Below are 13,077 nucleotides of genomic sequence, written 5' to 3'. Positions count from 1 at the left end.
GTCTTTGTTACCTTCCTGATGGTGCCAAATCATGTGGATTCTGGATATTTCTCTATCTGAAATTCTGGATGAGAAAAGCAGAACTGTGGCCAAAGTGAAAGTCTCTGTAATTCCTTCCTGCTGCCATCCTGGAAGCAGCTTGACTGCTGTTCTCCTCGTGGTTGCTGTGGCTGGTACTCAGAGCCTGAGGTGGATGGTGAGGGGGAGGATGTCATTAATTCTTCAGGGTGTTATTTTTAATGGGTGTTAGGGGCATGGGTCCAACATGAGACTAACTTCTGTGAAAAAGTGTTCCGAGGAATTTTTGATTCCACAGCAGATAAGTGTAGAGGTATGTCTTTCCAATTTGGTACTGAAAGGCAGGATTTCTAAGTTACATCTTAGCAGAAGAGCTTTCTCCCAAAGTTCTTTCCCTCTCCCTGTGTTCTTTGCATGGGCAGGCATGATCCACCCCTAATGTCACACTGGGCTCTAACAGTGTTCAGGGGCTCCTCATGGTGAAGTTTCTTCTGAGAGAACATGGAAAATGGATGACAATTGTGAAGATCTTGCTTTCTGTACACATGGCAAGCTAAAGTTAGGTGAGAGCATCTCATAAGTTTTATGTTATTGTTTCATAAAATAAAAGTCTCCTAGGTGCTGGTATCACCTGTGTGTTTCTGGATACAGGATCATGTCAAGCACCAGGATTTTGCCTAATTTTTTTGTGAAATGTGGATGAAAAATATATTGTGTAAACACTTCATTCTGTATTATCTGGTTTGGCATAATTGTGAAATCTCTTGGGAAAGGGGTAACAAAAATAAATAGCGGCATTATTAATACAGAATAATGGGAGAGCACTATTTGGATTTCCACTAATTCTCTATTTTTTGCCTGTGGAAAAATCACATATGTCTTAGAAAACTGTTCATGTGTGTGATTTGGTGTCACTTTTCATACCAGAGGTCAGTTGTTCATTATTCTTTTTAAGAAGCAGTTGATGTATTTTTATAAGAAGAAGAAATGGAAAATAAGACAGCAGGGGAAGCACTGGATCTCCCTCTGGGGACTGCTGGATCTGCATTACCATTCTAGGACTTGGGTAAGTGATTCCTTATCACCACACATATATGTTAATCTAATGAAAACCATAAGAGCTTAATTCCTCAACTGATGCTCAGTTTTAGGCCAAGTTTATCAAATGTTGGACCTGACACTCTCCTTTGTCTGATTTTGCTTTTCCTTAAAACAAACCTACAAGGTGTTCTGCTTATCAGAGCAACAGCACATCAGAAATCTCCCTGGATCTGTAGATACCCGGGTCAGGAACACTAACACCACACTTACCTGATCTTGCAGTGCACTTGCTAGCCCACATTTCTTTCATCTCCCTTCCTTTTTTACTTCTAATTTCTCACCCTGTTGCCCCTATTATCTTTTTTTGGTTCACTTCAGAAATGTGAATGAATTGGAGCACGTTTTGCCAGTCCAAAGAAATAATAAGGAAATTGAAGAAGTACAACTCCATTGTAATTTTCTGGTTGTTACTTCATTGTGACTCTACAGCCTGACATTTTTTTTCCTAGGAAAACATGAAAAAAAAAAGAAATCTGAACATGAGTATTTACCATCAAGCCATTGTAAATGTACAATCTGCTGCTTCATTCTGACTCTTGAAATCTCTCTTTCTTTTTTTTTAAATCTGGCTGAGCTCACCTGGCTACTTTTTTGTTTATTGCTGGGACAGATTTTCATTTACATCTTGCTATCTCTCTGGCTTCTGCTTTCACGTGCCCTGTGCACTGGTTATTATGTGCTGAGCACAGAATCTCAACCGAAGGAGAAAAACAATGCTCCATGGCAGCCGTGAGCAAGCAAATAGCTCTTGGCAAAATCCCCTGCTCTCCCTAGCAGGGAAACGTCGGGTAACTACAGTCCCAGTGGCAGTGATGAATGGGCTGATTTCCAGTGTGCTGGAAATGAAGTGCCACGGCTTTCTTTTTGGAGAGCTGAGACACAGGACCTATGCAGATGATCTTCTCAGAGTCACCAAGCATATTTAACTGGTGATATATTAAGATGTAGATGATAAAATATGCATTGAGTAGTTCAGTTTTATTTTAATCAGTACAGAGCTCATTACAGATCATCTCAGATACAACTGATGTTTTCCATGAGCCTGTTATTTGACAGTAATCTTTCTTTATTTTACATTTCTCAAGTTTCAAGATATTTTTTTAAACTCTGTTTCCCAAGAGAAGCCATGCTGAAGAGATGTGCAGCCTTGCCAGAGATCTGCTTTATGTAAATCTTAAACTGACAGTTCAGCCTCAACATTTCAGATCTGATATCGAATTTCCTGAAAAAAAAAAAAGAAAAGAAAAAATAGAAAAGGTATAGGTGGCCTTCAAGAGGATTACACTCTGGTATGGTGCAGAGAACTACAAAGAAGCAGCCTGGCCTTCTTTTAATCCTTCAAGAAAGTCAGTGTTTTCTTCCCATACCTGGGGTGAGTATGTGTGCTTTAGAACCTGTGGGAGTCAAACACAATCATTATGAAAGCAGAAGTGCAGTGGTGTGTTCCTTGGCACAGACACCCAGACATTTATCTGAAGAGCCTAAGGTGGTGTCAGATGCCTTGTGTGTATTCCAGGAGTGGGTGCCCACCTGGGGAGGGTGACAGGAGTCACAGCCCTGCAGTTGCTCAGGGGGTGCCCCGAGGCCGGGGGTGACGGCGGTGGTGGGGCCAGTGGAGCGCAGTGCTCAGAGCACAGCAGAGTCCTCTGCTCCCTGTGCCAGCTTCTGCCCTGGAACTGAGCTTGTATCACCAGCTGGATAGCCATGTCTTTTCCTTTCTCCTTCTCTCCAGAGTGTCCTCTGCATGGTTAGACCATTATTGCCCCCTCACTGCATCTCCCTTTAATTTTATACCCCTGCGCACGGCGCTGTTTTTGACCAGGCAGACTTAACTTGGCTCTCTGCACTGTGAAACCCGGTGCTTTTTGGTGATCTGGAGAAACAGAAGAATGTCTGAGCTCTCCCGCTCTCACTGGTGTGCAGAGAAAGGGAAATTGTACTCAGCTATCAAACTCCTTTGTGCCAAGCAGCGGTTTAGCGCAGCACCATCAGTTTGCCAGACAACTCAGACATGCCTTGGTGGGAAAGAAAAAGGCAAATATGAACTTGTTCAATTTCCAAGACTCTGGGAGCCAATTGAATGAGCTGTAAGGGCTCCAGTAAATCTGAATTATTGTTTCATCTAATTATTCTGATAAACAATGAAGAATGCAGGGTCCAAAGGCAACAAAAGAATGGATGAGTCCCAAAAAGATGAAGCAAAACATGGATAAAATAATGCAGTAATAAAGTACATATTATTACCCTCCTATATATAGACTTTTCTTAGGACCTAGCCAAAGGAAAAATGTGTTCTGGATAGACTGAATCCACATCTTAAAAATTAAGGGTGATTTTGCAGAAAGGGTTTTGTTCTGGGGAGAATGGGAAGGTTAGGGTTTTTTACCTAATGGTGCTCTAGGTAACTGGCATTTTGATTGCTCATCACGAAGAAGCTTATGAAAATATCTGAACCAGAGGTTGAAGAGTTCAAATACTTCAGTCAATATCCATCAAGTATTCATCCTGACTGCTTCACTAGATGCTTCAACTGAATATCTGTCACTTCTACAGGATCTGTTGGTAATATTTGTTATCCTCCTCAACTTTAGAAAGAAATATGTATTAGGCCTCTTTCAGAGAACACCTTCTTCTTCCATCCAATTTTCAAACACTGGCTTCAAGTCAGCCTAGAGATTTTGTTGTGTGTCTGGTTGATTTTTAAGAGAAGGTATTTGTTTGCAGGGGATAAGCACAGTCCTCAGTGGAGTTATTCCACAAGTTTATGACAGGTCTCATATGATGGCACAGTGTAACCCCAGCCATGATGTGCTCTGCTGCACTCTGATGTGTCTGAGAAGGGTGACTCCATCTTCTTCCCTTTTCCTTTATCCTCTTTTACACTGTTGGACTCTTTATGCCTGCTCCATTTCACTCCCTTTCACTATCCTAGCATGGAGTCAGAGCCAATATGATTCAAAGACAGGTTGTACATAAGGAGAAAACAGTGTGGGACAGAAAAGGAGGGAAGAGAGCAAAGGAAAACTAGCTCCTCTTGGTGAAAAGCAAATATTGGCAGTTTCTGGTTTTCTACACTTTGAAATGCTGGGACGGATCTTTCCAGGGGAAATACATTATGATTTCTAATTTTGTTGTCAAAAAATTTTGATGTATATCTGGCAAGGCAGATAGTTTCTTGTGCTTTTAGGAAACTCAGACCTGGCATGGTTATGACCCAAATGAAACCAATTGGTATGTTGCATCAATTTATCCTATCAGAATATGAGGAAAATATATGGTACAAGACACTGATATTATCTCCATCAGCACAGTAGAAGTGTCAGTGGGGGCAGACTTTCTGAAACAAGGAGAATTCAAAGTGAGTATTTTTCTTTGAAAACAGTGAAGCAGCACGGTCTGTGAAGGAAACTGCACCATGCTTCAAAGACATGGATCAAAGTATTTATTCATGATAAAAATAATGCTTGTATAGCTCTGTGGGAGAGGAGTGACTGAAACCCATAGGATTCTCATTTGTATTTTACATTCTTGTTTTACTTTCTCCCTTCAGAAACCCCAGCAATTTTCAGAAATGCAGGACTCCACAGTACACTATTGAAATACACCATGTGAATTAGTCAACTGCGATATCTGCATATAATATGTTGTGATTGAAAGAAATCATAATTTGTGCATGACAAGCATTTCCTGATCTATATTTGCCACACAATCTCATCTGAAGAGCACCAGAATTTGTACAAAATGCTCATCAGTGTGCCTAAAGGAGTAGGCACACTGAGAATGTAAAGTCTCTGGTCTTCCTTTTAGGAAGATGTCACCTTAACTACCATGTCATGGTTCACAATGGTCAAACTGACCTTCTGTCCAGCGAGACTCATCTTTTAGTTCCATCCCATTTAGAGATTCAAACTTGTCCTGAACTAGTGATTAGTTGAATATGTGCATGCCATGTCCCTCTTCTAAGAACACATTGGGCACTTAGGTAACCATACAGTTTACATTACTACAGATTTTCTGATGTCTTTCCTTAGGACTGAGACACAGTGGTAGAAATTTTACCATAGATAGTTAGATATATTCCTCTGTGTAGGAATAATTATGAAATGGAGCTGGAGGTAGTAAACAAGTATGTGGCGGGCAGATGATGCCTCATGTTCACTGCAAAATTAACAAAGCAAAATTAGATTTTATTTTAAATTATTTTGAACATCAAAAACACAGGTGTTCAGATAGTAATCATGAAAAATTAAGTCAGATAGGGTAAATCTAAACCACAACGGTAATAGAGATAGTCTGGAGACTAATACACAATTTTCAGCCCCTATAAAAAGATAATCATCAGCAAAATCAGAAAAACAATGGCAATACAAGCCATTTCTTTTCCTTCCATTTGATAAAAACCAGCAGGGACATAGGAAGATAACCTCAGTCTAATAGCTACCACTAAACTAGGTTTTTATTAAATGTTTTTCTGTCTGATTTATTTCTGTTCAGTTAATCATTTAGACTAGATATAATTGGTAACCAGTTTGATAAACCACATCTCAGCTTGTCAGTTTTGCTCAGACCTGTGTCCATCTAACTTGATGGGGACATTCCACATTCTTTTCTACCCAGGCATAATTTAGAACCTGAGTGGTATAACAGTCTCATCTCTGAACATAATCTGATTTCTCTGATCCTACTTGACAACCTACAGACGTAATCAATACATCTTACATATTGGTGATAACTCATTAGAAAGGGTCCAACAGCATTGAGATTTGAACAACTTATAATTTCATCTTCATGCATGCCAAGAGAAATAAATCTATTTTTCTGAAGCGTCATTTTCACAGACTAGGTTAATACTAATTTAATTTTCTTTAACAGTAATCTAAATTAAATGTCTCCAAGAAAAAGAAGAATCAGAGACACTTGTGATGAAATCCAGTCAGATTCCTATTGTTTTAGCTGTACAGATGTCTCAAATGGTGGGTGGTGAGCAATATTGCTTCCTTCTGTCCATACTGGTAGCTTGGGGAGAACATTACTTTCCTGAGCTGAGCTCAGGAACTAATGGAACAACCAGCAAATATTTGAATTATATGTCTTGGTCCAGCACTCAGGATCTACACTCATCTGGCTGGAAACAGATAGACTCATACAAATGTAGATGCAGATCTATACAGGTAGACATATTTATCTGTCTGGACATCTGTCTAGGCAGATATTTGCAGATCTAGATAGGCAGTCATATAGATCTAGAGACAGACAGATTAGATAGATAGATAGATAGATAGATAGATAGATAGATAGATGATAGATAGATGACAGAGTATCAGGTCTGATTGAGGTATTGGTTTTGCACAGCCTGTTTTTTGGGGGCAGGGTGGGCCATAGAGGGGGCTTCTGTGAGAAGCTGCTGGAAGCTTCCACCATGGCTAGCAGAGTCAATTCCTGATGGCCCTGAAGATGGACATGCTGCTGGCCTAGCCCAGGCCAATTAGAGAGGTTGATAACGTCTCTGTAATGATATATTTAAGAAGAAAATCAAAGCAAAAGACACACAACTTTTCTTCTAGTCAGAGAAGAGAAGGGGGAGAGAACATGTGAGACAGCAAGGTCAGTGGAGAAGGAGGTGCTGGGGCTGAGATTCCTCTGCAGGCCATGGTGATGACCATGGTGAAGCAGCTGTACCCCTGCAGCCCATGGATCCATGGAGAATGCAGAGATCCAACTGGAACCCCTGGGGGAGGTGCCCATGCTGGAGTGGGTGGATGCCTGAGGAGGCTGTGATCCAGTGGGAGACCCAGTGGAGAGAGAGAGCCCTGCTTCCAGGCTGGAGCAGGCTGTGCTTGGAGGACTGCACCCCTGGAAGAGTGATCCACTCCACAGCATTTTGGGAGGACTGTTTGCCCGTGGCGGGAATTCACATTGCAGCAAATGCAATAGGGTTGCTGCTCATGAGAACGCAACCATTCCGGTTGAAGTTCATAGAGAGCTGTCTCCCATGGGAGGGACCCCACAGTTTCACAGGGGAAGGACTCCTCTCTCCTGGAGCAGTGGTGAGCATCACCCCCAAAAATCTGGGGTGATGAACTGACTAAAACCCCCATTCCCTGCCTCCCTGCGCTGTTGATAGGAACGAGGGAGGGGCTGGGGAGAGAAAGGTGTTTTAAGGACTTCTTTTACTTCTCATTATTCTGCTCTTATTTTGTTAGTAATAAATTTACTTTGCAACTTAAGTTGAGCCTGTTTTGCCCTTGAAGAGTTTTCTCCCATTCCTTAACTCATGAACCCTTCCTTAATTGTTTTTTCCCTCCTTTGCCCAGCTGTGGCAGGGGAGGGTGAGCGAGCGACTCTTGTGGGTGCCTGGCGTTGGGCCAGTGTCGAACCACGACAGATAGAGAGATCTAGACATCTGTGTAGAGCCAGATAGTTAGATACCTGTGTATCTATCTACTAGGAGGAGAGGATCTCTATCTACACCAGTTTTTCTCTACACCTAGACACAATAGGTAGCTAGGTAGCTGTATATTCACATTGCATGCACATAACACCGTCATCACCACTAACTGGAGGTGCTCATGCAGATGTGACTGCAGGAGTCACAGCTTGCTGTAAGTGCTGGAAAATGGAATGAATTCCTTACAACATTCTCTGGCAGAATCATTCATTCTCCTTAAACCAAAAACATCAAAATGGTGGATTATTTATTTAATATGGTTAGTTCAAAGGGATGGGGACTTTCAGTACATTGAAGGGACAGACTTTCAGTGTAAAAACAGAATATTCTTGAAAGCGTTATTAGTGCAAAACAACCCTAAAGCATATCTAAAATATTATACACAGCTGGCTTAGCAAATGTGCACAGATACAATTCATAATGAATTCTGTGGTTTACTGCACATGTTCCAGGCATGCACTGTCTCCTCCCTCTGCTAATTTGCTTGATTGTCCTCTTCTTTTCTCTGTGTAGAAAAACCATCTGATCAACATAATCTTAACATTGGCTTTGTAGCTGAAACCCTCAGGCTTAGAAAGCAGTTTCCCTGTTTAGCCTGAATACAGTTTTATCTTTTCACTATCATGCTATCATGCTGCAGTGCTCATTTCTTACTGCTCTTGTTCTTCAGTGTTGTGAAGAATAATGGTATACACACTGGATGTTTGTGATGGGACTGCAAACAGCCCTCTTAACCTCCTTTCTTCCAAGTCTGAATGGCCTAGGTCCACAAAGAGTGTATGTAAGATAAATCCTATCTTTTCTTGAGCATATCTCTGCTGTAAGACTCACCTGTGTCTTAGGGTGACTTTATGATGCTTGTACCCCCAGCTGTCTGTTCTGTTTATGCTGGATAATAAGTTCTGCACCTTTAAGACTGGTTCTGAGAGCAAAGGGAGGGAGAAGAAGCTCAGTTTGTTATGAGAAACTGCACTTGCTCCCCTTTTTCCTTCTCACAGACTGTGTTGTCTGCAACACAGACATAGGGACAGAGCTCTCCTTTGCTTTCAGTTCGTTTTCACCCAGCTGAGGCAAAGAAATTCCCTGGACTGTGTTTTTCTTTTTCTTGGAACTGTCCAAACATGCTCTGGACTGAAAACGCAGAAAAACATGGGGAGGTCACACTGTGGCCCACTGGGGCCTGGCACTGGAGAAACTGATAAGACACTGAGCGAGCCAAACTGCACCCCATGACAAGGACTTTCTGAATTTGCCATCTCTTCAGAACAGTGAGAGGTTTTATTGTTTAATATGATTCTTTTTTTAATGCTTGTGAATACTTTGCTTGTTAAATAAACAGTATTTTCCACTTTTCTCTAAGGAAATCTTTTCCTGAACCAGTTCGGGGAGGGGCTGCTTGAATTTGCTTTCTAGAGGGACCTCATTCGGTGGTTTCCTCCCAAATTTGCCATAAACCAGGACAGCCTGTCAGGCTGTCAGGAGGAGCAGAGCAGGAGGAGCAGAGCAGGAGCAGGGGGTGAGCCAGGCTGGCAGGACTCAGCCCTACCATCCCTGAGCGAGGTGACCACAGGGCAGCTGCGCTCCAGCCAGCTCCTGGGAGGCTGGGCAATGTCCCTGCCTTGCAGGGTGGCCACAGAGAACCACATGTGTGGTGCAGAAAGCCCATAGGGTGTACAGCACAATCCCTCAGTGACAGATAACAATCCTGCAATGGCACACCCTCCAAGAAAAATCCCTTTACAATCAGATCTTGTGCTGGGTACTGCAGCTACAGAATTTGAAAATATCCTCTGCCTGATGCCTTCTCTTGGAAAGTAAAGCCATTCAACAGGAGAACTGAAATAAAGATAAATAAACAGTTTTATAACATTTTTATAATCTATCCTTCTTTTTTGGTTTTTATGACACTGGGCAGCTGAAGCAGGCTTGCTCTATTGCCCAGATGGCTGCACTGTGTTCACCTTCCTTCCCCACGATGGGGTGGCTTGGCTTTTCTTCCCAGTTCTTACCTCTCAAATTTATTAGGTCTCCTTTCTTTGAAAATTGCAGTGGTTTGGCCTTGCTTAGCTACCAAAAATAGCAGTGCCTGACTGGCTGACCTTGAGAGGAGCTGGCTGGCTTCTTACCAATACAGAGTCTATTACCTTCCTTGCTTGGTTGGTGTGGAAAGTCAGAGGCACTTTTAATTTTGAACTAGTCAACGTGATGAGTCAGTTATTACTTCTTGCAATAAAGCTGGTTTTGCAAGGTCATTCTAAAGTAGGAAAATAAAATTGTTTATGTCATGAGTGCATTTGCATCTATCCCGTATTGAACTCAACTAAACATTTATTTTCGTAAGTATAATACTGAACAACTGTTTTATTTCCAGCTCCCCTTTTGTACATTGAAATGTTGCTTTTGGAAAGAAATTGAAGAATAAACATTCTGTGATATACTGGATATTTTAAAGTGAAAATTAACAAAAACCTTAGAAAATGTTGTTGTTTTTGTTTTGTTTTTTTTTTTTGTGGGGCTCAAATATAATTTCTAATTGTTTGCAAGAAACATTGTGTATGTGGGAATTTTATATCAAAAATACTTAGAGCATTAGATAACATTTAATATATCAATAACCAAGTGTGATCCATGTAGTGTAATTTATAAAAAGCATATCTCTTTGCTAATCTATTTCATTGACTGGAAAAAAATGTTTTTCAACAAACTAAATAAAAAAAATTGCTAATGAATTGCTCTACTTCTCCATAGATATGGTGCATGATAATTGTTAGGGAGAGAGGTTGCAGGGCAAAGGCTGGACAGTCTGAAATACAGGAGTGGTACAAAAGCATCCATCCCTGCCTTAGTAAGAAAGGCTGTACACTCATCCTCTAAGGCTGGCTGGAAATGAGTTCCATCCATTTGTTTAATGAAGCCTCAAGAACAAAGATATTTTAATGTAATTTGCCTAATTAAAAACCTCAACAATAAAAGTATAACAATGATCTAATTTGGAGGGCAGTGATCAATATGTAAGGAGATCAGCTAGAGTGTAGCCAAAGATACCATCAAAACCTACTGAAGAGATGAAAACCCTAGGGAATATTTCCGACAGAGTTTGGATAATGCCTCGTGGTATTTGTCTGTAACTTAGGAAAGATTAGTGCGCAATTATCAACAAATAAGTCTTTTATTAATAAGTTATGCTTTGGAAGGATAAATTCTGTGCTTGACCACTGCATTCTTTCCCTGGTACAGAGGAAGAACAAAGGAAAAATCAGCCTTTAACAGGCATGGGCTATTGATAAGTCACCCTGTAAGCTGTTCTTCTCCCCCAAAACTTCCACAATTAAAGTTGAATATATGTGATGGATTGAGGTTAAGTGAATGTGGTATAAATATTTATACTACACATTTACATTATACATTTTTCATATAGTACATGAGCAAAATGTCCCAATAAAGAATATTTTGCTATAAGGATCCATGAAAGACTAAGAAGTGTAACTGTTTTTCAAGTTTAAATGTTACTATATCTCAATCAGACGTAAACAATGCGTGATACAATTTTTTGGGGTTATGTAGAGAACTTGTCTGAGGGTTGTTAAACCTAATCAGGCAAAGGTAGAAAAACACTTAACTCTGCACTGAGTCTTCTACTCGAGTAATGATAGACCTATGGACACTCTAAGCAGAGCTTTGTTTTTAATGTGTGGCTTCTACATCTATGTGATATCCCCAGGTTATCTTAACTATCCCATTAAATTCATCAATGTTGATGACCATGATTTTGGACTTGAAAATAAGGTGGAGAAATTTTGGCAATGTCAGAAGCAGATTTCCTGTGAATGGAGAAATTCATCATAGTGTCACTGAATACCTGGAGAGCGGAGTTCGAGCTGATTTATTACAATATTATTTTTCATTTTTACTGGACACTGATCAGGCTTAGGCTCAAGCAATCTCATTGTGATGTCCATTCAAGCAGTGAGAGTGACAATGCTACTTCATGAGCACATTTTTTATAGGTTTTGTGCTGCTGCCTGGTAAGATGCATCTTTTTGAAGGTGTCAGCTCTGCCCGTATATACTGCACAGCATCCAGAGCTGTGAGACTGCAGCTGAAGCCACAGCAGAGAGATGTCTTGGGAATTCTAGCACCAGGAAGCATGTGTCTGCTTACAGGAAGATGTAGGCTGCATCATGAGGAGACACTGCCATGCATCCAGAGGTACTGGGGCAGATCCTCTCTGCTGATGAGATGTGTTTAGAAATGTGAGATTTTCAGCAACAATAAGTAAGGATATTTCCCAGCTGCAAAATACCAAAATGTCACCCAAGTGGAAAAAATGCAATAGAGTAGCAAAACACACAGAACTTGTTCTTTCCAGTTAGCTATGCAGGGAAATTCTGTCAAATTTTGGGGAAAAAAGATGTCAAATATGGGGAAAAGGCCATCCTTCAGGCCAAGAGTCACAGTCTCACCCCAGCCACCACGTGGAGTGGGTGTCTGAAGGCTGGGCAGCAGGGACAAGGGACAGGGAGCCAGAGAGAGTTGCTGGGCAGGGATGCCACTGAAGGAGTCAGGGGTGACTGGGATGCTCAGCCACACCAGCTGAGCATGGTGGGAGTCAGCAGAAGTGGGTGGTCACATACTGTTTACTTTTTTTGGGAGCAATAAAACAGTATGGAAAGATGCTGAATCCTACAAAATAATCTAGAAGGAAATTTTAAATATATGTCAGAGATAGAACAGGGATGGAAGGTACATTCCCAGTAGTGTTTACCAAAAAAAATTAAGGTAATAAGACCCTAGTTGTACCATAGATTTTTCTTCCTCATAGCTGAAAAGAAAAAAAAAACCTTTTTGTTTTTTTGAGCTTTTTTTAAACCTTGGGAAAGACAGGTGATGGGAGCTAAGCAAGAATGGGATATGTCTCCTCCACACCTCCATGCATGACTCCAGAGAGCAGCTCCAGCTGGAGCTGGTGGCAGGTAATGGTCTATTCCCTTTTGCACCACAGGATGTGCCTGGCCATAGGCAGGAGCAAAACTCTTCCATGTAATTTCTGATATTTCCCTCACACAGAGCCCCTTTCTTATCAGAGTCTGCAGTTACTGTTTTTCTTTCTGATTAAAATATGCTCTTGGGAATACAGGCTATTTGTGCTCTGCTCTTAGTAACCTTTCTACTGCATGGCAGGGGTGAAATGTCAAGACTGATAAATACCATGAAGTGAACCCCTGAAAGACAGGCTTGGATACTGCATCATTATTTTTGCCAGCCTGGGTAGTTTGGCAAACCCTCGGAGAATTGGTTCCTACAAATTCACTGCAACTTATGTTAAGTATGTGTGTATGTATGCTTGTGCAATGTTGGATCTATTTCTTTAAAAAAATCAGAACATCACATGTTCTTTACCTTAAATTAGGTGCCTTTGTAAGAACTTTAAATTTTAAGATTTTTTTTTCTGTATTGGCATTGAAAGGGTAATATTTTCTCAATAATTTGACTAGTTTTTCTCAGCACTT

Source organism: Fringilla coelebs (assembly GCF_963513975.1).
Source record: "Fringilla coelebs genome assembly, chromosome: 1".
Taxonomy (NCBI): domain Eukaryota; kingdom Metazoa; phylum Chordata; class Aves; order Passeriformes; family Fringillidae; genus Fringilla; species Fringilla coelebs.
This window is presented reverse-complemented; position numbering follows the sequence as displayed.